The sequence below is a fragment of the Ochotona princeps genome, chromosome 8 (genome assembly GCF_030435755.1).
Source record: "Ochotona princeps isolate mOchPri1 chromosome 8, mOchPri1.hap1, whole genome shotgun sequence".
NCBI classification, from domain to species: domain Eukaryota; kingdom Metazoa; phylum Chordata; class Mammalia; order Lagomorpha; family Ochotonidae; genus Ochotona; species Ochotona princeps.
In genome coordinates, this window is record NC_080839.1 from 18,663,088 (window position 1) to 18,690,420 (window position 27,333).

Genomic DNA, 27,333 nt, shown 5'->3' on the forward strand with positions numbered 1-27,333 from the left:
CGATTAAAAATAAAAACCAGTAGGCATGCAGCCAAGACACCAATCTGTTCTTTGCTGTTGATACAAGGAAATAAGAGGATGTGTATTATTCCAACAACCTAGGTGGTGAGGATTACCTAATATTTGAATAAATCAAGTAAATGCAAAGAAAAGTATAAAATATTGGCAGAAATTTCATTGGTGACTCAGGTGCTATTTGATTTTGAGAATATTGCCATTTTTTTGTTTTTTAGGCGCCCTCAGACTGTATTAGAAATATGATCTTATTCACAAGCTGAAACCATCTGAACTTTTGCATAAAGCCCAGACTTGCTAATGCTCACTTCCTATTTCTTTAACATCTTGACTTGAAAAAGATCATATCAAAGAAATACTAATTTCAAAAAGCAAGCAAATATACTCCTTTACTGCCAGGTTTTGTTTTGTTCTGTGCTTTTACTATGACTTCTTCTTTCAAAGTGGTATAACCATTCATAAAACATTAAAAGAATTTAGCTTTATATTCCAAATCAAAGAATATGAAGTACAGGCATTGTATTGAAGTGGTATACTCAATCTACTCTTAAAACGCTTGAGCTCCATTATCTGCAAAACATATTACTGCCTGACTGGAAGATCAAACCATAGAAGCCAAGCTCTGAAGTCACTTAAAGTGATTTACTGAATTACTATGGCTTATGAATAGAAGTATGAAGAAGCACCCGGGAGACAATCGTATATTGTGCTCAAAAGTAAAAGCATGCGTTGCAAACATTGATGATGCTTTTGTGTGGAGGTTAGCTTTTGTCTAATGAGATGGAAATTTAACCATTTTCAAACATGTATTTTAATACTGACACTAAAAACATTTAAAAAAAATCAGGAGAAAATTAGCTTTCCAATAAAACATGTACAATGTGTTAGAGTGTTTAAAAAGACAAAAGCAAGATTCCTTTAATTAGGTGGAAATAAAAGTGTAAGATCATTGAGGTAGCTAAGATTAGGTAGCACACACATTTCAACAATGACTGTGGTCTATAATAGTCTGTCACTTATAATAGTTTCACTTTCATTAAACATTCTATGGAGTAGAAGTACTAAAACAGTGACGGCATCATGCTGATGCCTACACATTCTGGGTGGGGATAGAAGCCAGGGAAACAGTTTCTATCACTCTGCACTACACAAGAGTAAAGACATACACTGAAGCTCAAATTGGTGACAACTGAAATAAGGCTACTGAGTAGGAAAAGAGCAATGTCCAGAAAATTCATGAATCTCAAGCCATCAGTATATAAAATCTCATCACTGCCATTGATAAAACCTGTACATCAAGATATGAATATTGAAGAACAAGACTCAATGAGGTTTAAAAGAGCCTAGAAAGTATAAAGTAGCAGAAACAGATTCCACAGTGATAGGGGTACTTAATGACAAGGGGATATTGAAGAAATAAGATTTTTGGTTGTGTCTAGGACAGAAGTGCAAAAGCATCTGGTAGACAACAAAATAATAAATATAATTTATTTTTCTAGTAATTATTTATTAACAAAGCTAAAACACTATTTGCTTTGGAAATAATTTTTGGAGATTTTACTGCTTCAAGTGCTTGAATGGTATGTAAAATATTTTCACAGACTATGATTTACATCTCCATTTTACTGCACTGAGAGACAAAGGAAGAGAGAGGAGGGAGAGAGAGAGTAAATATTTTCTGTAAGACTTGAGTGCATTTCCAAAGAAAGGTCTATATTTCTGCTGAATTACAGACTCCTTTTCATCTGCATCAAATAACTTATAAAAAAACTGCATATTTACAAAATACCTACAGAAAAGACATTTAACAAATTAAAAGTGTACCATAAAAACAAATTGGTTTAACTTTGTGAAATATGAATACAATGGACTTAACAAAAATATCTTAACAATAGGTAACTTTAATGTATTAATCTCTCAATATTTGCAGGGGATTTATTTCAGGAACCTTCCACAGACATCAAATTTGTGATACTCAAATCTCTCCTATAAAATGGTATGTTATGTGCATTAAACTTCTTCACAACCTCTCATATACCTGAATTCATCTTTGGAACAAATGCAACACCTAACACAGTGCAAATTCCATAGGAATAGTTGTAAATTTTTTATCTAATATTGGTAAGAACAATAGTTTGTATTTGTTGGAGTCAACATTATGACACAGCAGCCTCCAAATCCAGTGTTCCATAACAGTGATGGTTCAAGCCTTGCCTACTCCACTTGTGATCTAGCTCCCTATAATCTGCCTGATAAAGCAACAGGAGATGGCCCAAGTGCTTGGCTACCTCCCCTCTACATAAGCCACAAGTTAGAAAGCTTAACCAGAAACAAAATCTCATGTTAAAAGTAGAAAGTCTTTGTCAAAGATGCAACTGGATAGAAAAGAAAAGAAAGGAAAAGAAAACAAAACAAAACAAAAGAAAGAAAAGAAAAGGAAAAGGAAAAGATACCAATGCAAATAAATTACTGGCAATACATGTAATTTTATAATATCTAAGACTTGTGATTAAACATATTAGAAATATGAGGCCTGGAATAGTAGATTAAGTCTGTACCTGTGGTGTTGGCATCCCAGAGGGGGCTCATTCTAGTCCCTGCTATTCTATTTCCAATGAAGCTACTTACTATTACACCTGGAAAACATGTGGGAGTCCTTGGGCCCCTGTACCTATGTGGGAGATCCAGGAGAAAATCCTGGGTCATAGTTTTCGATTGGCTCATCTCTGGCTGCTGCAGCCATTTAGAGAGCAAACCAGGATTTTATATATATATATGTGTGTGTGTGTGTGTACATATATATATATATACATACATACATACATACATACACACACGTATACATATATATGGCTATATAAGCTAGTTTACAAAACCCCAGTGAAACTCAATAGAAAATTTTGGAAGTAGATGAATTGCCGCCAAAAATAAAGTTTAGAATGGACAATATACATATGAATGCAATCTAGCACAATTTTTAAAAAGGACAATGCACATTAAGTGTTTTATGCATTACCAATTCTTTGTCAAACTTATTTTCAATAATACTAAATACAACAAACCTTATTTCCAATCAAAATTCAGGAATAGAAAAGAATATTTATTTAGCTAGCAAGAGTATGTAAATAGATAATGAATTCTGTTGTATAAATTATATATTTATTTTATTTGTGTGGCAGTAAGATAGAGAAAAATTCCACCCATTGATTCATTACTCAAATGTCCAGGTATCCCAGGTGGATGCTAGGGATTCAATTACTTCCTCAATCTCCTGCTTTTTCCCAAGGTGTGCTTCATTGTCGAGCTAGACTTGGGCTTAGAGCTAGGATTTGAACCCAGACGTTTTGATACAGTATGTTGCTGACCCAAGTAGCATCATGAACACTACACCAAATGCTTCACTATAATCAAGTTGAAATAGATCAAATTCAATAGACATTCATAGGACACATGGAGTAATCAAAATTAAGCTATTTAATTTTCATTAATTATTTCAATCATTAAACATCAATGTTCACACTTCTTACAAACTTAGAACTTTGCTGTATGTTTTGATACTATGGATGGAAGATAGTAGATGGCCTTTTTGAGTGTTATTTTAAAACTATTTAGTCAAAAGAGCTCTAGAGCAAGAGGGAAAGGGAAAGACTGAAAGAGAGACAAAAAGAAAAACTGAAAGAAAAAAAGATCTTCCATTCTCTGGCTTATTCCCCAAACAGTAGTAACACTAAGGCAACAGCTTCAACTCGGTCTCCCTTATGAGTAGCAAGAGCCTAAACACTTGGATCATACTCTGCTGCCTTTCTCAAATCTTTAGCTGGAATTTGTATTCAAAGTGGGACAACCAGCACTCATATGGGATACCAGCATGGCAAGGAGCAATTTAACTGCACCACAATGCTGGCTCAAGGATCTGTTTTTTAGTTACTTAAATTTGGGTCATTTATATATATTCAGATGTGTGTATGTACATATATATGTATATATGTATATAAACACACATATACACATTATATTATATATAACATGCATCATGTATTAATGTGTGTTTATATGTATATATTAAAATCTAGTATATAATATGCATTACATATATTAATGTATGTATGTGTGTGTATATGTATACACACACCATGGTTTGTACTATGCCTTCCTGGCACACCTAAACAACTTTGTTTACAGATAATTATCTAATTTCCCATGAGCAGGAAACTGAAATACTACCTGTTCGAAATCAAGATAGCTTCATTCCATATTAGATGCCACTAATTATTTTATTCTTCAAAGCTGATGTAATTAACTTTTTTCAGTTTCATGTGTTACAAAACTGAGTTAAATTGTAATCACTGGGTTGTTAGTCAACCTTGGTAATAAGATGATTCTTTCATGTGATTAATTTGGAAGTCATTTTGTACATTAAAAAGCAATGGCAAAATGAAGCAGAAGACAAGGAAGATAATGATGCTGATGTTGATGGGTTTTAAAGTAGGCCTGTATCTATTTGTTTTATTTTCACAAGACCAACCATAAAAGGCTTTATGAGAAATAGTGAATAAGGGATGAATATATACTCCAAACACTTACTCTATGAGTCTGAAAAGATTTTTGGTATAAGGATACTTAATAAGAAACCATCGCTGTAAGCACACATTTGTAGCTAAGCAACAAACTAAAATTAGCCTGCACTTCCACTAACCAACTTACCTTAAACTCATTAAAACCCTTCCAAAATCCATCTTGATTTGTAATTCCCTTAGTTTTTGACTATGTATTTTCTTTAAAATTGTGATATTATAAATGTTATTTAGCAAGCCAGCATGCATAAATAAAATGTGGATAGCAACCTGTTGATACTAATTTTGTATTAAGCTCTATGTCTCTCGATACCTGAGATTAATTATATTTAGACTGTGTTATACTTTGGTTTCCGTGGAAACATGCATGTTATCCAAGCCAAATCGAGCACCAAGAAGTTTATGATTCAACAGAATTTCCTTAGGTTTGCTAAGGTGTTGGTTACTAAACACAATGGCCTGGGTGTGGCAGAGATGAGACAAATTGCACTGTTGTGCTGGCATGTTTTTATTCAATTGTTGTTTTCATTCTTATTTTCTTTTACTCTCCTCAAAGGAATAGAAGAATTCCCAAAGGGGAAAAAAACTACTCATGTGCACACACACAAACAAAATGAACTAATACTGGCGTTTTCAGATTCTGCACAAGAGGATAGCTGGGACAGCACAGACCTGTGGGATCCTGTTGAGAAAAGGCTCCAGGAATGAGGAAGCTGACGGCCTCTCTCCCAGTGTGTGCTCTTGCCCCCAGTGAGTCCCTGGATGTGTTTTAGCACTCACATTGATGATAGGCGGACATCTGTGCTCTGATCAACCAAAAACAGACAGTACTCCTTATCTATTTCCTATTTCAATAGTGCTTTGACCAAATCACTTTGTTAGTTTCCTTGAACTCTCTGTTCCCAAACATGATCCAATTCTGAGTTGTGTTTGAATCACTGTTTTACTAAATGTATAAGAACTGTAACCCTGGAAATAAATTTTGTCAGTTGCCCAAGAGAGCACTGTCCTCGTATTTCTTTTTGGTCTCATCTCTTCCCAAGGACCCACAAGGTAAACTTGTAACTCATTGGGAAGGGATGGGAGAAAAATATATTGGGAGACCCCAGTAAAGTTGGGGACATAAAATTCAGACATTTTTCTGAATCTTCTCTGATTTTATAAATTATCTTTAAATCTGGTGTAAGCAGGTAAAACTACTTTTTATAAAAAATCACTAATGGCTTCCCATGTTGTTTTTTGACGTCCTGTTTCTCTTCAAGACCCATCTCGACTACCATTCACCACACCCCATTCCCCTGTGCTATATCTACAGCTAGACTCAGACATTAGCAGGTTTCAAAATCTGTAAGAGGAAGTATCACCCAGGGGAAAAAATGTGTTATACAGCCAAATGACTACTTGGTTTTTAAAATTTAGATGTAAAAATGTCATTAATATGAGGAAGAACAAATATTAAGTCCTGCCATACTGTCCAAATTTATATTTTTAACCTTTAAGTCTTTACTAAAAGAAGTCTGGCCTTTTACTGCACTTTCTTACTAGAATAAGGAAACTGTTAAGACTTTTGAGATATTGCTGTTCACCAACTTTGAAATAGCAATAATTCTTGGAGGTCTAAATATTTACTGTGGTCCACTTATCAATGCAAATGTTTATAGAAGTCAATTGTTCCATGAAGTTTTCACTTTGATCTCTCACTTCATTGATCTACTGAATTCACTCTGTGGTTATTTTTTTGGCTACCATCTGTATAAGACAGAGATTCACAGCAAATAAAAGAATTCCTAAACCGGTCATCGCCTGATCTGTGGCACAAGAGCTAATATTGATCAAGGTAATAACGAAAGCCAGCATTGCAAAGAACTACCTAACTCACTGTGCTATGATACTGCATTGTCTCATGTTTTATGTGTTAACATGCATCTTTATTTTTTGCCTGTTATGTTTTGCTAAGTAATCTTACTGTTGTGTTTTGACTAATATCCCACCATGCCTTGAAGATGATATCGGTAAAACTCCAGAAATACAGTAACCTATTGAACCATTTTTCTTCAATACCATAGACTCAGTAATCAGATGAACAGGTTTAAAGTCAATCTTTATCTTATTTTATGACACTAGGGAAAATATTAGCACGATTAATCAAAACATTACCTTTCAGTTCTTACATTAAGGGATCAATAGTATCTGTCTGCTAGTGTTATATAAAAAGTCCATAAAATAGTTCATTTATGGTTTCAGGTAATGATCTTCAAGTGCATTAACTATAAATTTGTAAATTAAATTTTTTTCATATGTCATCATTTATTTTTCTTTAGAGTGAGCAACGCATATGTTAAATCCAAACTTACATAAAAATAAAGCATTTATTTGTCCATATGCTGAAAAATTTGAAGCTGAATTTTGGATACTTCACTATTTCCACTGTCATGTGAATAGCTGCCAAAGAAACTGGAAAGGATGAATTGTAAAATGGCTTACAACAAAAGACTGATCACAGAGTTAAATGAAAAACATAAAAAACAAACTTCAAAATCATATTCTGGAAAGTTTTCAATAAATGAGATACATAGAATTTGTGAAAATTATATATTTTTCTAAAAAACGGCAAACTAATATTTTAGGAAGCATGAATCATTAATATGAATACAAAATAAAACTACCCATTGTGCACAAAGAAAAATCCTACTCAAAATTAATGCAATTTCGTCACTGGATTTCCAGTAAAATTACATTTTTAGAATACATTTAAAAAATGTAGCTAAAGAAAATTTACCACCTGAGTTACATTTCAATAATGTTGAGCCTCAATACAATGCACAACAGCCCCACACTCAACTCTCGTATAATTAAAAAAGTCTCAAGTTATAAATAATATAACACAGCTTCATTTGTATTTAAATTAACATGTTGCAATTTCCTGTAGCATCTTTCATTACAAACGGATCGGAAAATAAATGAAGTGACAAGTTTTCTACATTTAACAAATCTTATTTTAATTTGTACTTTCCTAATAAAAAGGTTATCAACAGTTTTCATCATTACGGATAATAAATGAAAATAATGGAACAAAATTTTTAAAAAAATCCCGAAGAGCTTATGTTTATCTTCCTTTACAAAAATATGTGATTGTCATTTGCCTCAATAAGGGAGTCACTGTTTTAAACATTTCAACTTACTATTTTGACCCAATATAGTGAGCCTTAAGCTTTTACATTTAATACATATCAACTGAGAAATCTGAAAGCCATAATCTTGTTGTTATGAAAAATAAAACTGAAAAAAATAGGTCCTTCGAGGTTTTAATTATTTGGAGGATTATCTGTGTCATTTAAGGAGTCTTGTCAGAGTCTGAAGTTCTTGCCTTGCATCTGTGATGATCCCAGTTCATGTCCCAGCTGCTCCACTTCCCATCCAGCTCCCTGCCCGTGGCCTGGGGAAGCACTGGAGCATGGCCCAACAGTTTGGGACACTGCACCTCTGTGGGAGATTCAAAGGAAGTTTCTAGCTCCTGACTTTAGACTGGCTGGGCTAAGGCCATTATGACCACTTGGGAATGAACCAGCAAATGGAAGATCTTTCTGCATCTCCTTCTCTCTTTAGACCTGCTTTTCCAATAAAAATAAACAAATAAATAAATCTTTTGAAAATCATAGAAAATGCATATATTTTAGAAATTAATAATTATTCATGCTTAGTGAGTGATAACATTAGTTTTTTTTTTCTACAGTATATTTTATCATCTGGATGCTGTTGGAAAGTAATTGAGGGGTGAGGCCATAATGAGTAAATGACAATATCACATCCTTTCAACTAGGTCAACTACCTACTGCAGTTGTTAGATGACACACATCCTCATTTTCAGAATCATATCCTTTCTTTTTTAAAGATTTTATCTCAAGTATCTTTATCTTTCCATCCAAGTCCAACATGAGATTTATGAATGATTTAAATTTCAACGCAGATATTTCTTACTTTCAAGCTAGTCATTTTTAATATGAAGCACTGGCCATTTTTTTTTTTTACACACTCTGATTTAACAGCCAAAAAGTTCAGAGGAAATGAGCTCCTGCTCTATGTTCCATTGTCTATATAGTGAGAAATCACCAATTCTACAGCACTTACGCTAGCTCAATTTCAATGTCAGTTATGGGGACACCGCTTCTTTCACTCGGCCAAGGTTGTTCTGATTCTATCACCTTTACATTTTCAAATAACACAGAGTTAATTAATCCTAGCAAATTTTCTCGTCTTGTCATAGTTCTCATTCCCTCACTTCCCACTACAAACTACATTGTACATTCAATAGTCACAATCATTTTATTGTTTAATGCCAATTATTTTTATATGTATTGACATATAATAATTATACATATTTATGGGGAACAGAGTGAGATATTCATTCATGTAGATAATATGCAATTGTAAAATGGGAGTAGTCAGATTTTCTTATCCTTTAATATTTAGCAATCACGGATTTGTTTTGGAAGCTTCAAACTTCATTACTGTTATGTCTTTATTTAAAAGTAGAAAATAGATTTAAAAGATATAAAATGTATTTCTCAACTTTGTTTTTATCAAATTCTAGCCACATGCATAAAAACTAATACCAGATATTTAGTCTATCACTGTAGTAGTGAGACTCCTGGAAATTTCATCAGGAATTTTTGTTTTACATATATGTTTACATTCTTATCGGAAGGAAAATATAATAGAGGAATAAAAAGCATTTTTCTTTGACATATATTTATGATTTTCATTTACTTGTAAACACACACAATTTTACTGGGTAGTGATTCTCAGTGTCTAGTAATCTTCAAGACCACATATTTTTAAATCTATTTTCAGTACATGTAGTGTGGTTTGAGGTTACTCATTCACTCTCTGTGACTCACTTCACTGTTTACAAATGAAGAAGATAATAGTACCTTTCTTTGTAACACTGCCGTGAAGAACAAGTTGAACAAGTAAGTTACTTGTAAGAAATCAACTCCCCTTTCACTGTTCTGTCTCAATTTTTCCTTAAGCAACTCGATTAGTTCATTCTCTAGATGCCTAAAACATCCTTACTTTATTAAACCAGAGCATTAAGCTAGGAGCTCCACCCTCATCATGCACACGGCACGCAGGGGTGAAGAAAGCATGAAGTCAGTTTATTGGGTCACTATTGCCTTCCAAACAACATATTAGCAGGAAACTGCATTGGGACAAGAGCAGTCACTGCAATGCCAGTACTAGAGGTCTTAACTATTTGCACTGCAACATCAACCTTGGATACCACTTTTTAAAATAATTAACGTGAGATTGTTAATTCTAGTGCACATTTTGTTAGAATACTATACTCCAAATTTCTCTATCTCTGACCTCTAAACACTATGATTCAAAAGTCCTATTTTCAAAAATCTTAACACATAAACAGTAAATCACTACAATCTTAATTTTTTCCAAATCACTATGAGATATGACCGGGATTAAATAGCACCTGTCCCTCAACAATGGTGGAGCATCATGGTACTTTAAGAAAGACAGTTTCTTTATTTGCTCTTGACCTCTTAGAATTTGGATTATTATGACTTTTATAAACCATGAGGTATTTCTTTCCTATTAACCCTCAAAGAAAAAAATTCTCTAAGACCTTTCATAAATGTTCTGTTTCCAGACTAGCTAAAAAAAAAAGAAAAAGAAAAAGAAAAATTCAATGTTGTAAGTATGTAAGCAAATGCCAGTAAAATATGTCTTTCACATTTTGGAGTAGGCAACATAATTGCAGCTTTACCTGCAATTGGCACAAGAGAGAAAAATATTATGATGAAATAGATCCATTCCCTTCCAAAGCTAACTGGACATCTGGAAAAGGCATTTTTTGACAGTCCTCACACAATGGTAACTCACCCCATGGGGTTGTTTAATAGTACCTGGCATTCTTGTTGTTCCTTTCTAAAATTATTCAAGCTAATATTTCCATTTGGAAATTATTTGTAGTCATAACCTCCAACTAAATTGTTTGCTGTAACTATCTGATGCTTTTATAGGTGACATAATAAATACTTGGGGATAACATGCATCAAATATACTACCTTACATAGCTATTTTGTTTTAATCATAAAGATAAGAATATCAAATTACCATGAATTAAACATAACATTATCAGTGTCATGTTTTACTCCATTTTCACTTTCTAGCAATACTATTACACTGTTACTATAACATTTGACAGCATAAGTACTATCAGTGATTCACTATGTAGTTATTCAAAAGGAATTTGTACTTTATATATCAGAGCAGTTAGGCATTACTGCCATAACAGATGGATATTGCTGAAATTTCAGGGTGATTAGCATGTTAGCTTATGTTTATGCTTATGAATAAAAGCTTTATTTTGAAAATATTAGTATTTAAGCTTACTTTCTCATCTACAATTTCATTATTTCAATAGTACATATGCTTCTGTCATGAGGCACATTTAAAATGAATGGTTTCTTAGTGGACATCCACATTGATTCTGTTTTGTTTTCTTCATTTTTCCCCTATGCCATGGTACAATAGAGTGATAACACTGATTATTGTCTCTTTTAAGACAAACATTTTGCTTAATGATGGAAGAAGCTTAGATTCAGAGTTCTCGCAATGGAGAAAACACTCTTACAAGACCACATCAGGGTTGTGCTTCAATTTCCGTGAACACTCAACTCTTTTATTCAAGTTGATATCCCTCAAGGGTATCTGATAGGCAAAAGCCACGGCTGATGAAACTTGAAACCAGGTTTAAACACAGTGGTGGAAAATATAAAATATTTCCGCTAAAGAAAGAAGATATACAGACAGGAGGAGAAACGGAGAGGAAGATCTTCCATCTGATGATTCACTCCCCAAGTGAGCCACAACAGGCCGGTGCTGCGCCAATCTGAAGCCGGGAACCAGGAACCTCTTCCAGGTCTCCCACACTGGTGCAGGGTCCCAAGGCTTTGGGCCATCCTAGACAGCTTTCCCAGGCCACAAGCAGGGAGCTGGATGGGAAGTGGAGCTGCTGGGATTAGAACCGGAGGCGAGGACTTTAGCCGCTAGACCACGGTGCCGGGCCCCTATTAGGTGATAGTCCTATTTTTCACACCCAGTTTTCATTCAATACAAAATAAGTAACAGCAAATTAATTAATTTAATTTAGATTGCAATTCTTAATGTCTTCCTCACAAACTAGGGTGAGTCTTCCTTAGTTTCCCTGATTTTCTAGGATATATGTATTTTGGGGAGTAATAGGAGTATTGATTTCTAAATTATGTTGATTCTGATAGGCACATTTTAAATCTAATGACTTCTAATATTAACCTTACAATAATAAAAAAAAAACGACTTACTGCATTAAAACAAATTTAGGGCCTGATATGGTAACCTAGTGGCTAAAATCCTCGCCACGCACGTGCCAGGGATCCTATATGCACACCAGTTCTAATCTCAGCAACCCTGCTTCCCATCCAGGTCCCTGTTTGTGGCCTGCAAAAGCAGTTGAGACTGACCCTGCACCAGTGTGGGAGACCTGGAGGAAGATTTGGCAGCTGGCTTTAGTTCACTTCAGCTGCGGCCACTGTGAACAACTTGGGGAGTGAATTAGTGGGTGGAAAATCTTCCACTCTGTCTCTCCTCCTTTCTGTATATCTGACTTTGCAAATAAATAAATCTTTAAAACAAAAACATTATTAACCCAAGCATTATTCAATTTGTGTTACATGTCAGCATTTTCACTGTAATCCAAAATTTAAGTGGAACGCAAGTTTGTCTATTTTCTTTTAATAAAAGACAAAGAAAGAAAAATGAGGACGGAAATAAAGAGGAAGGAAGGAGAAAGGGATAGAAAAAGAGATATTTTGAAATGCAAAGACTGAACCAAATAGAATATGAGATGAATGAGACTTTTCAAACATTTTTATGGGAAATATCTATAGGTCTCAATGGAGAAAAGAAGTTTCTTCTTAGACTGATCTGAATCAAATCTTTTTAGAGTGATATATGCCAAGCATTATTATATGTAATCTCAATATAGTATATGTATACAATACAGAGAAATTGAAATATTCTTAAAATGCACTTATATTGATCAGTTTTTCCTATAAAGAGCAAAATACATTTCCAACATACTACATTTACCTACATTGAATCTTTAATAATACCCAGTAGTTGTTAAATCTTTAAGTCTCATTATTTAACAACCATCTGTTGGCAAATACCATGACATTATTCAAGAAACTAAAATGGCATTGGTTATTTCCATTGAATTTTACATTGATGAATATTCCTACCCAAACGTTTTCTTTAGGAATACTATTTAGACAGACATAGTGATAGACAATATCTAGAATCAGGCTTGCGTTGTGAGGCAGTGAGTTAAACTAAAGCTTGTTTCAGTATTCCATGTTGGAGTTCCAACTGCTCCATTAGTTTTATGGCATCTTGTAAAAGTGCTTGCAAATGCTGCAAATGGTGGCCTATTACTTGGGTCCCTAGAACTCAAGTGGAAAGCAGATGATGCTCACAGCTTCAATCTTATGTTATTTTGTTTTTCTTTCTATTCTTTGGTAAGAATAAAGTTCTATACCACTGTTTAATGAAAATAAGCATGTTCTTTAAAGTAAAGTTAGCTTGGCATTAGTATGAAAAATAGTACATATGTTCATGGGATATGTTAATAATTACTATCTTAGGAGTTTGCCATATTTTATAAAGCAATCATATAAAAGTTTACAATTATACTATTTTGAGTAATCAATATACATCAGCATTCAAAACATGAACTCTGAAGTTTCTAATGAATGCATAAACTTAATTAATATGGTTTTAATTACTGCATTATGTATAAAAGCATACATTACATTGTTCTGTAATCTAGTTATTTGGGGGCAATTGTGTTTTTATTTAAACATTATGAATACTAATGAGATATGCACTCACATATATTCACATAAGTTTTTAAAAGCATATTATCAATTCAGTGAGATCTCTAGACTCTAGATTGCTGTGCTCAATGTCTAAGAACATAATGGATCTTTGTTTATAATGTAAGGTTTTTTCCTTTTGAAATAAACATGTTCATACAAAAGACCACAAATTAATGTTGAGATGTTAATGGCATAGTATTGATTTTTAAATTATTGTTCTCCAAAGAAACAGTTGAAACAAAAATTTACAAAAGGATTATCTTTGGAGAGCAGGCAAATTTTTGGAATGGAGTGTTGTTTTTTCTAGTGGGCAACAGAATTGAGTTGGCTAATCTAGTTAGGTGGACATGTGAGAACAGAAAACATTCTGTAAGTACAAAAGGAATCTCAAAGAAGAAAAAAATAAAAGGAAGCAATAACTGTGCAATTATAACATTCTTAATTCTCCTAGTTTAGCTAAACTAATGTGATGGATACATACATATATATTATATATAATAAATATGTAACATATAACATGTAGTATGATATATATGTGGGTGTATGTACGTAGTACATGAGACTTGCCTTTTTCCTCTTCTACCAACTGAGGTTTGAAAAAACGAAGAAAAAAATGGTGTTTAGTCTAAGAGTTTACAATTCTACAAAGTCAGAAATAAACTTTAAAATTTTGTGGGGGGGAAGTTAGGAATTAGCCAAATAGCTGTACGTAATTTTTTCACAACAGGTAACATCTGTCTTGGACAGTTTTTGTATGTCAGTACTGAGTTTCCCCAGGGAGGTTTGGAAGCTGCCTGCCAACTTTTTTTTTCTCTCTCTCTCTTTTTTTTGCCCAGGGCCTTTGATACATTTGGAAGGAACACATAGACAACTTTGTTGAAGGTAAATAGACCTCATATCATATAATAACCTCTGCAGTACTGGCTAGGTTTTAATTCTTTGCAGCTTCCGATGCAAGCTTAAGCTAAACAAGCAAACAAACAAAAAAAAACCACATAAGTTTGACTTACTAGAAACAATACATGTATATGTATCACTTTTCTTCACATGGAAGGAGGATATTCCCTTTAAGAGAATTATATTATTACTCCTACATTGATATAGGATATTTTACCCATCAATTTCTATTTTAAGAGCATTTTATGACATTCTTTTGACACAGGTTTGTTTTACTTTCTTATAGGATATTCTCATAGAGAGTCCAAAAAACTAAAATATGTATGTACCAAAATATGAGCTCAATAGCACCAGTTAAATAAATCTTAGCTTTATATCTGGTATAGAAATACAACAAGAAAGCTTATGCTGTTTAGAATGCATGGAGTTGATTTTTTTTTTCATTTTTTAAATTATTATTATCATCATATGACGACACAGTCCCATAGGCCCTAAAATTTCCCCAACCCCCTCTCCAAATCCCCTCCTCCATATCATTAAAACAGAATAGTTCCTCCTAAACAGTCCTAAGTACATCACTGTGGGCATGGACAACGGCAGAGAGTCCAGCATCCCATTGTCATGACGCATCCAACAGATTCATTGGGAATCCATCCTCGATGGACATGACAGTCTCCTCTACACAGTCACTACAAATCCCCTCAAGTGAAAAACTACAAAACAAAATCAACAACAGAAAGAAAAATAGAAATTTACAACACCATAAAGTTAAACAACATGCCACTAGATATGACAGTCTCCATTACAGTTACTATACAATCCCTTAAATAAAAAGCCACAAAACAAAATGAACACAGTAAGAAAAAAGAAATATACAATGCACTGAAATTAAATAACATGCTACTGAATGAAAAATGTGTTATTGAATAAATGAAAAAGAGAAAACCCTCATGAAGAGAATGATGCTGCTGTATGATCTATGAGTAAATGAAGAATTTTATGAATGACGAGAAATGAATTAAAGAAATGAAAGCATCAGTATTTCAGATTACCTATTACATCACCAGACCATAAGTCAGTTATGAGTACTGATAATATATGTAGGAGTAAGACGTTATCTTACTTTCTACCCCAAGGATCCAGTGACACAGGAAACACATACATAAGGATTATTCAGTTAAAATATTGAATTGAAGTTTGAGAAAATTAGGAGTTACCATATACAATCCAAATATTATATAAACAAATTAAAATTAATTCAATGTATTCATTTCTAATTAGTGAAATACAAAATGAAATATAAATAAACTTTAAAAGTTTTTAAATACTTTATGTAATGGAAAGATACAAAATAAGAAGCCAAAATATTCTTCAGATCTTATTGCTTAAAAGTCACAAGTTTTTGCGTTTTAGTAAATATTTATTTTCAGTAAATATTTATTAATTATTCATTTGAAAACAAGAAGACAGAGATCATGCTCAAACTAGGACCAAGAACTTCATCCTACTCTCCTATGCATAGGACAGTGGCTCTAGTATTTAGCTCATCTTCTTCTTTGGTTTATTATAAATGAGCTGAATAGAAAACAGAGGACCTAGAGTTTGGAAGCAGAGCAAACAGACACCCTAAACAGTGGTTAACCCATTAACAGTGGTTAATGCCAGCCTCCATCTTGTCTGTAACATTTCTTAAAAAAAATAATAAAAAATAAAACAAAAAATTAAAAAACCCAGTGCATTATGCCAAAAAAGAAGTTTCCATACAAAATATGGGTTCTTATGATTCTTGTTTTTCTTTTCTAGTCTATAACGCATTCAATGATTTGGTTAATTAACAATTAACATTTAATTCATCTTGGGGAATGTTTAGAAACCAATTTTAAATGGGCATAATTTTAATTACTTGCCTTTCTGCTTTAAATAAAATTCCACACCTTCTTCAAAGGCTATGTAAATGCTATCCCATTATGTACTTCTTTGCCTAACACATATATTAACCCTTACAATCAGTTTTTTTTAATCTAAGTCTATATTAAACATTGAGGATAAATAGGGTTTATTAAACTGTAGGCAATAAAAAACAGATCCCATGAACTAATCATTTCAGTTTCCAGAAATATAATTTAATAAAATAGACTTGAGACTTAAATAATGCATATTTATTTCTCAGTTATAGAGGATAAGGTCCTAATCTAGTTGCAGGTGTGTTTTGTACCTAATGAGGACCAGTTAACCAATCATCCTCTCACTGTATGCTCACAGGTGACATTTTGAGTGCCTGCTCTGATCTCTTCTTAGGTCATCAGTGCTGCTTCCTGAGACAATCTCACACTGTCTCCCAAGGATTCCATCAACAAATATCAGCACATTGAAGTTGATGGCCCCAATACATGAGTTTCGTGAAGATTCAAACATTCCATTCATTAGAATCCCTATCAAAGACTTGCACCTTCTACCACTGACTGAGACTTTTAGCTACTGAAATCTAGCATTATATTTGAAAAAAAAAAGTGTAAAAAAATCTTATCTAGAATACATCAAAAGATTAGGTACATATTTTTACAAACATTATCAGAAAACAAAAGAACAATATCAATATCTGCAGTGTCACCAGAGTAAAGATATCTCAATTATTGGCTAATTTATGTGTAGATAATTTATTTATGTTATTTTGACAATCCTCTACTTCTTTTACCTCAGTATGTATCCTATAGCTTTTCTAGCTTACTTTAAAATGGAAGTATTCAGGCCTGGCAAAGTGGCCGAGCGGCTAAAGTCCTCACCTTGAACGTGCCAGGATCCCATGTGGGTGCCAGTTGTAGTCCCGGCAGCTCCACTTCCCATCCAGCTCCCTGCTTGTGGCCTGGGAAAGTAGTAGAGGATGGCCCAAAGCCTTGGGACCCTGCACCAGTGTGGGAGACCTGGAGGAAGTTCCTGACTCCTGGCTTCGGATCGGCGCAGCACCAGCTGTTGCAGTCACCTGGGGAGTGAATCATCAGATGGAAGATCTTCCTCTCTGTCTCTCCTCCTCTCTGCTTTTCTGACTTTGCAATGGAAAAAAAATAATAAATCTCTTAAAAAAAAAGATGGAAGTATTCAAGAACAATGTTCTGGCTTGGTTATTCTTAATGTATTACACATGAAATAGATACTGGCCCTAGTTAGTTAGTTAGTTAGTTAGTTAGTTAGTTAGTTAGTTAAAATTATGACCTTCCTTTGCCCTGGTGCATTAGCCTAGTAGCTAACGTCCTTGCCTTGCATCTGCTGGGAGCCCACATGGGTGCCAGTTCATGTCCTGGCAGCTGCGGAGTATAGTGATGTATTAACTCAACAAAAACCTGTGCACACACAAAGTAAAATTTCTATCCGGACAAGACTGTTATTCTTTGCCTTTATGAAAGATTTGGAATTGTTCACTGTCATTAGCTATCCTTCAAAAAAAGTGGCATGCAATTTTAGCTACCTCACAACATTTTAAAAATGAATACATGAGAAATTTTCTCAAAAAATGTTTTCTGTACAATGGCACTGAACAGCAAGTGTCCAACATCCCTCCAAGACACAGTAACATTACAGAGAAAACTTCATGCCTGACATAGGAGCTGACTACAACACCCTAACCACCAAGAAAGACGGGTTTACTCTGAGAGCCCATGGCTTTGGGCCATACTTCGGTGTCAATGAAGACACAACAGCAAGTGTCTCATGACTAACTTGACTTTAAAGCACCAAGTCTGCTTGATGGTAGAGGCTAGAGTTGTTATATCCAAGTAAATAAATGTCAATTTTAAAACTGCCAGTCTGAGAAAAAGTTAAAAACATTTCTTAGGGAAGACCCCCTTATCACGGGTCATTAAAGCAAAAACAAACAAAATGGGAATACATCAGGCCAAGAAGCTTCTGTACTGTGATGGAAACAGTCAATAAAGTGAAGAGAAAACCAACAGAATGGGAGACTATGCCCACAAGTTAAGCAACAGAGGACTAATATCCAGGATTTAAAAGGAACTCCAGAAACGTAACCATAACAAAACAAGCAACCCATTTAAGGAACGGGCAAAGGATATACACAGATAATTTTCAAACCATAAATTTCAAAGGACTAGCATACACATGGAAAAAAACTGCTCAGCTTCTCCATCAAGTAGGGGAATGCAAACCGGAATCACAATGAGATTCTACATAATTCTGGTGAGAATGCCCTACATGTAGTAATTGCTGGCAAGGATGCAGGGAAAAACTTAACCTAAACCATTTTTGGTGGTAATGTGAACTAGTACAACCATGATAGGAGGCAGTATGGAGATTCCTCTGACACATAAATATACTTATATCACAGAAACCAGCAATCCACTCCGGGGAGTATATATATAAATGAATCTGCATATGAGAGTGGTACCGGCAACTCCATGTTTATAGCAATGCATTTCACAATACCTAAGGCATAGAACAATACACATACACATCAAAAGATGGACGGATAAAGAAAATGCGATGCATTTACTTTATGGAATACTGGTCAGCCATAAAAAAGAATGAAATCTTATAATTTACAATAAAATAGACTTAGCTGGAAACCATTATACTTAGTGAAATAAGTCAGTCCCCCAAAATCAAATAGTGTAAGTTCTCTCTGATATACAGTAACTAATACAGCAAATATTCTCTATCCCCATCGCTACACAGACACCAAAACAAAACAAAAACAAACAAACAAAAAAACCTATATTCTACTAGGTAGATTAGAATACTGGGAAATAATGGAAGGGTACATAAAGATTATTTACTCTTGAATTTGACATCCCAGACAACAGAAATTGGTCACAGTGAGGGCAGATCTGCTGAAAGGTTTCCAGGATGGGTCCATAAGCTCAGATTCTCTAAGACCTGAAAGGGGAGTGAGCGTGCTCGTGCAAGAAAATATTTCATCCCAGGACGAGAACTTTCTTTTACAGCCAACAGACCAAGCTGATTGTCCTAAATGGGATTCTGCACAAGGAATTGGAAGGATCTTTTTGCCTGATTAAGCTGTTCACTATTGGACAGGATATAGCTCTTACTGATTGGATAGCTTAAATGCGCATGTTGCTTAAATTGATTGGGTGTCTGTGTTTCACAGCACTACAGTTAACCGGATAGTTTGTACTGTGTGTTGATGTAAGCTCGGTTGATTGAATAATTTGTATCATGTATCAGTGCTCTCAAGTTCACTGCTTGAAAAATCCCTAACTATAACTGCTCATGGCTGCTCCCCTCCTTCATTTGCAGTAGTGGCTCAGGACAGTCCACCGGTCAGTGTCAGCTGGTGAGTTAAGACTCCTGAGCTTCCAAGGGTCTGCCTCTGAGTCATTTTTAGGATAGAAGAGGTCAACTTGCAACACCAAATGATAATAGAATCCCCCTTATACTTTTACATTGTTACTTTATTTTTCGTCATTTTCCCACTTTGTAATATCACGATACATTTGTATATCAGAAAGCTAAGTATGTAATTGTGAAATAAATGACTATACAATTATAACAACTTTGGGACAAATAATAAGAAAGGGATCTATGAACGGAGGAGGAAAAGAGGGAAGGAGATGATCCTCTATAAATCTCTATTGAGAAGAAAAAAACAAGGAAATTGTTACATATTAAAAAAATGTATCGACAGCGGAGTTGAATTATCTTCTAAGCAAATGATGTGACTATCTTTAGAAACCAGTGGGAAGTTTCACCTATGTTTCCAGGTTTGCAGAGACTGATGAATTGATTCAAATCCTTTTATTTGCTACACATGGCACTGACATCTTTCTGCTAATTACGTATTCACAATATGAAATTAGGGAGGCCAGAACTGTGATATACAAGGTTAAGCCACTCCTGTGACAATGGCATCCAATACAGGTACCAGTTTAAATTCTGGGCCCTCCACTTCCAATCCAGTCCCCTGTTACTTATTTGGGGGAAGTGGCAAAAGTACTCAGGCACTTGCATCCACACAAAGAAAAGTGGCAGAGATTACTGGCTCCCTTTCCTAAATGAATCTTGCTTTGCAAACTAAAGCTGTTCACATGAAAACTCTTTCATGTGAGACAAGAAATAAGGTTGATGCCTTATTTCACGTCAAATTACTTGCAACACAAGGAGCCCAGAGTTTTCTCTGGGTCTCTCACAAGAGTAATTTTGGAATATCTTCTGCTGTTTTCCCAGAAGCACTAGCTGGAGCTGGCTTAGAAGCAGAATCCTATGAGCTGCCAATGTCACAGAGGCTGTAACTGTGTCACTATATTGTCGGCCTCAGAATTTTATACTTCTGATCATTCTGTTCTATATAGTACTTCACATCAAAGAATACATACACAATTCCACGCTCAAAGAATTTAGAAACAAAAGGAAGTTAGGAGTCATTGCATTTAGGGAAATAGATAACATGCTAAATCATATGACTTTCCTTAATCCGAATATTATCTAAAACACCAATTACTATAGAAAAAGGAAACAGTCTATTACTGAGTAATAATAATACAGGGCCTCGTACAATAGCTTAGCCTCGCCTTGCCTCCAATATGGGCACCAGTTTGTATCCTGGGTGCTCTACTTCACATCTAGCTTCCTATTTGTGGCCTGGGAAAGCAGAAGAGAATGGCCCAAAGTCTTGGGACGCTACAACCGCCTTGGAGTCCCAGAGGAGGCTCCTGGCTCCTGGCTCCTGGCTTCAGCTCAGTTAAGCTCCAGCTGTTGCAGCTACTTTGAAAGTGAACCAGTGAATGGAAGATTTTTCTGTCTCTCCTCTCTGTAAATCTGCCTTTACAAAAAAATATGTAAATACATATTTTAAAACTACATTAAAATATATATATGAGGTCTTTAGAACAACCGTAGAAGAGAAAATGACCAGGGACATTAAATCTGTATGCCATTTTGCTTATCTGCTGTTACGTGTAGATTGTGATTGACCGGCAGCAAATATAAAAATGCATTTTATTCTTTACTAGCAAAATATTGCTTTCCAGAAAAAGCACTGTCTTACAGAAGGTTCAGCCTTCAGGAAAGTGGAGAGAAGATTAATATCTGTAGATTGTTTCATGTGTAATTAAGGGCCTAAGAAATCTCAAATTTTCACAGCAAAAATGCTGCTTTCCCATGGGGCTCTATGACAAATGCATCCATTTGGGCAAGTGGATGACTTGCATGGAGTGATAATGAGGGAGTCAATATTCCACAGTGGCTGGGTGTACTAGGTGACAAATTGCTTCCTCTAGTACTCTTCCACATGGTCCCTGAGGGCCAGCATCATGAATAGATGGATTGAGCTGCTACATCTTTGGTGAAAATCGAGTAGTAGCAGATTATACTCATGGCCAATTTAGAAACATACTATTTTTTCGTTGAATTACTACTGGAACAAGTAAGGAAGGCTACCTCCAGAACACTACTATAGAAATGCACATCTTTCATCTGGAAAAAAGTTTTTCCCCATCTTTAGTTGCTCCTTGTGTTAGTCTAATAGACTGATATTGGACAATGATATTTTAATTGCAGTGCATAGATCACTAAACACATGCATATTACTTTCCTCTATATGGCTCTGCCTTAACTTTTACAAAATCAGATTTTCTAATTATTTACAGTGGATGCACAGAAATCACATATTATATACTGTCAGATTCTTAATTGGCATATAGTTATTGTACACATTTTGAGGCCTAATGGAAAATTTTAGCAAACATGGGGGCTGAAAGGTGCTTACATACATGTTTCCTAATTGGTCAGCCATGCCATGGTCTTTAGGTAATTCACTGTGGTCTGGTGGGCTCCAGCTGCTTTGGTGCCTGCTTGAATGCAGTTAGATATCCTCCAGGATTTCCCAAAAAGAGGACATTAAGGTTTGTCTATAGAGAGACAGGATGCTCCTTGAGATAGGAACGTTGAGGTCTTTCTATCAGTTTAGTAAATTCCTTTTGATACAGGACAGGCAAGGAAACCTTGTGCTAAGTCAGAAAAACGTGGACACTTGGGGTTAGGGGAAAAGGCGTAGGTCTGGATCTTGCTTTTATATCATACAGAATTGGTTTCACAACTTTCTGCAGCCTTGTTGGATTCTGTAGGAAATGCATTTGCATTCCAGTGAGTTATTCTGCCTTCTAGAGATATATAATACATAACTGCTGTGTTGACTGCTATTGACTCACAAATAAACCCCTCTGAGTATTGCCCTTGCCTAACAAAATTCAATTCATACTGAAACCTGTGGGATGTAACTTTCTCATCCCAGAGATAGTCCACATATAATGACAAACGCCTAAGGGTACAATATTTCAGGCCTCTTCAAGGTAACTGTACTCACATTCATTAATGCATCAGAACTTATCACGCGATTACACGGATCTTAGACAAAACATGCACCCATTAATTTGCTTGAATCTTCACTTAGTCTGTTCTAATTTCCTTACTATTAATGGGTTTGGTTTGAGCTTAGGTTTTCTGGAAAGGTATGTCATCTAAAATATTCATCTAAACCGGAGTAAAGTTTTTTTTTCCCCACACATTGCAATTCCTTGGTAAGATGTTTCCTTTTAGGTAGACACAAAGCATAAGAAAGTAATGAAAGGCCCAGCAAAGTAGTCTAAGGGCTGAAGTCTTTGTCTTGTACATGCCAGGATCCCATATGGGCACTGGTTCTGATCCCAGGAGCTCTGCTTCCTATCCAGCTCTCTGCCTGTAGCCTGGGAAAGCATTCAAGAATGGCCCAAATCCTTGACCCTGCATCAGCATGGGAGACCCGGAAGAGGCTCCTGGCTCCTGGCTTCAGATTGGCTTAGCTCCAGCTGTTGTGGCCACTTGGGGAGTGAATCAGAGGGCAGAAGATCTTCCTCTTTGTCTCTCCTCCTCTCTGCATATCTGCCTTTTAAATAAAAATAAAATAAATCTTAAAAAAATAAAAAGAAGTTAGATGACAGTGGTATAGTGTAAGCTAACTATCAGATCTAGAGGATGAACTTCACCATTCGCTAGCCTATTTCTTCCATGATGCCAAGTGGTTTCCTAACTAGAACATACATAAAATACAGACTTAAACACATCTGATTAAGGATAAATGGTGTGAGTGTGTGTGTGCGTGTGTGCATGTGTGTGTTTGTGTGTTGTGTAACAGATACATGGGTAAGGAAAGAAGGAAAGATGGGGTGGAAAGAGAGTCTCACTGTAGTGATTCTCAAACAAGAGCACTGATAAGAATCAATCAAGGATTGTTATAATCCTAAATTTCTAACTTCGGTTTGGGCCTAAGCATTTCTTTTTAGGAAAGTTCCCAATTTGAGCAACTACTGGTCTACAGAACTAAATTTAACAGAATTTTCTTAGGTCATTAGACAATTGTATAACCATTGCTATCCAATATATTAGCCATCTCTGAGTAAATCTTGGAAATTCTTGATAGTGGAGACTCATTTTTAGCTGATTTAATTTGCAGCCAAGGATCATTTCACATTAATATAATTTCCTTTCCAATGTGTGGAACCCATCTCCAATTCTGGTTCAGATATTTCCAAAGGTGGAAGTAATAACTTTATTTAGATAATTACATTAATATTATTTGCCTTTGCTTCTAAAAATATATGTCATTAATAAAAGCACAAAACCATATAAAACATTGTGGATATCAGACACTCCTGTGTGACTGATTTCATATGTGTTCTGCCTTATCTTACTTTTAGGTTCTTTACTCTAAAATAAGATTCTTATTATAGTTTTCTTAGGCAGTGATGCAAGTATTTCCTGAATTTCTTGAATTGTTTTGCCTAAGAGGACAGTTGATTGGATCTATAGGAAGATAATTGATTAAAAGAGTGCATTGGGAAACCTTGCCAGTATGGAGCCATGGCTAGCTGCAGTCCTGGTTTGATATGGAAGTGCACAGCCCAGGAACTCCCTAATCCTCAGGTTTAGACAACAGATCAAAGAGAGGTGCTTCCACTCACAGGCAGAGTTGTAGGAATTCATATAGTCTCAAGTCAACCCCTACTTGCTATTGACATATAAATTCTGCAAATCCTCCTCCCTTATGCTTACTTGACCCTCAGTCTTTAAAAGCCTGATGCTGTTAATAAACTTCAGCTATTGACCATCAGTTAGTAATGCACAGGTAAGATCATCAGCTGCAAGCATCGAGTCTATTGTTGATGGACAGTGAACAGTTCTGTAGACCTACAAATTAAACAGTATATATTTCTTTCTTCCAATGCATATTACTCTTGTGATTAGTACTTTTGTACAACAATGTTGCTTCTTACTTTACAAAATTACATATGCTGTGAAAAAAATCACCCGCTGCTTTCCCCCACTTCAAATAAGATCTGGAAGCATTATTGAGAGAAGTTTATACAATACTGAAAATGTATAAACACACTAAAGGAAACTTTGGTCTATTACAGAGGAAATTCATTTGCACAAACAATACATGAAAATGAGCAATTCCTTTTGTATACCTTTTTGGCTCCTGGCTCTTAAATTTACTAGTTGTTTTGAACTCACTTTAGAACTAGTGTGCCTATTACATGTTTTCTTTCATCTGAGTTGATCCTCTACTAGTATACATTAATGAAAACTTTCTTTTGGAAAGAGGCACCATGTGTTCAGATTTTGCCAAAATCAAATTTGTATATTGTCACTGTAAGGCTTTTTATTTGGGTAGGCAAAAAATATTATGAAGCATGAACTTCAGGGACAAAATAAATAAAACATTTTAACAAAAATTATCAAAGAAAGTAAGTTAATGAGAGAATAGTGTTGCACAAAATCTTATATTGGCTTGGGTTATAATAGTGTGTAGAAATGAAAAATGAAGTAATACACTATTTCATTCACTTGCACTTTTAAAACTAACCATACCAGAAAATGTTATTTCTTTGAATCATAGATTGATATTAAACCAAAATAACTGCTTGGGCTCAAGAAATGCAAACTAACTTATGCTAGCTATATTCTGCATAAATAAGGGGAAATCTATACTTGTAATCAGGATATTAACAGAATTATCTTACAAAAGCAAATACATAGTAATGTTTTCTCTATGTAAATCTCAGTTACAGACTAGTATGCTGTTCCAAACCAATTTAAACACTCATTCATTTGTTCATTTATGTGTTTCTCAATTCCATTACTCATTTTGATCCATTTTGCTTCCTTTTTAAGAAAATTGCAATTAGTCATGATTCCTTCATTGCAGGCATGGACAATGCAGAGACTCCAGCATCTTATTCTCCAGATAAATTCAACAGTTTCATTGGGAGACCATCCCTGGTCTGAAAGTAGAGCTGGCAGAGTATCATCCCCTCCAATGAAAAGCCACTACACAACTTCAACAACAATTTACAACATCATGAAGTTAATTGACATGATATTGAGTGACCAATATGCTAGAAAACACAAATTCTTAACCACATCCTGTTACTGCTTCATTGACATTTCTATATTAGTTTATACACAAACTTTAAAATGGTTATAGGGTACTATTCAGCTGTTTTGTGTCTATTTTCATTTTTTATATTTAGCAGTTTATAATATTGAAGTGTGATTTTTTTACTGAGCTTCGCAAATTTTAGGATGGTCCAAACAGGCTTATAACTCAAATATGCCATATGTTAACAACTGAGGAGCAGAACAGTTTTAGGAGGGGTGTGCAGAAAAATCTTCAATACCTTAGTGAGGAGTAACTAATCTTCTAATCTTCCTCTCTGTCTCTCTTCCTGTCTGTATATCTGACTTCCCAATAAAAATAATTAAATCTTTAAAAAATTATCTCATTTTCACTTGAAGTATATAGCTCCCATATCCCCTTAAGAGTGTTGTTTTAATGACTTCCTAATATTACACATCCTTTACATCTTTATCCCAATTTTTGGACCTTCACTTTGTTTGCCTTTATGTAATTTTGCCAACTGGACAGGTACCCGGATAACTTCAGAGAAAAGAGGGTTGAGGAAAGTATTTAAGCAAAAGATTCTAAATCATAGATGCAGAAATGATTAATGTGCTTGAGAATGACAGGATAGTGTAGTGTAGCATCATTTTGAAGATACAGAAAGAGACATTACAGTATATAAGTTTGATCATGAGTGTTAATTTAGGAGATATTTAGCATGGATATAATATGATTAAATTTGCATATTGTTCTTTTCTCTGATGCTTGAATACTGTGGGATGGACGCAACCTAGTGAAAGCCACTACATACTTATCCTGGATAGCATAGTTGTTTGTTGGTTCTTCTGTTGTTACTTCAATTGTCTCAGAAGCATGTAAAAGGAAAAGTTACTCAAAGTTATTCTTTTATTCTGTATCTTCTCTTCTTGAAATATCCTCCCATATCTTAACTTTTCCTCCCTAAATTGACAGCTCATATCACAGTGGTTTTTTTCGTGTCACAGAAATACACTCAAGAAATACAGAGGATAAATAAGAATAAAGAAGGAAGTTTGGAAGTATTGGTTTAAAAAAATCTTTAAAAGGAACTGTATTAATGAGTTAATGAATGAGTAAATTAATAAAGAATTTAGAAAAAGAAGAAAAAAACCTTCACATTGTCCAGTACATGAACAACTGTAGTCAAAGTGCTAAAAATGTCAATATCTTTGCCATATTTTACTTTCCCTGGTTGTGTAACTATTGTTGGGTGCCTCTTAATATGTGCTTTAAACTAGAGGCAAAGAAGTATATGTTGAAATTTCAATTAGTGATTTCATTATAGATATGGCCTTACTAAAGGAGCATCTGCAGACCGGGTTCTGGTAATCAAAGATCACAAATGCAATTATTCTATCCTTACATACTTATAATTTCCCTTTGCTTCAGAGCAAAGAAGGAATAATAGCTTGGAAATTTAAAGCCCTGCTTCTAATCCTCAAATTCTATTATAGAAATACACTTAGTT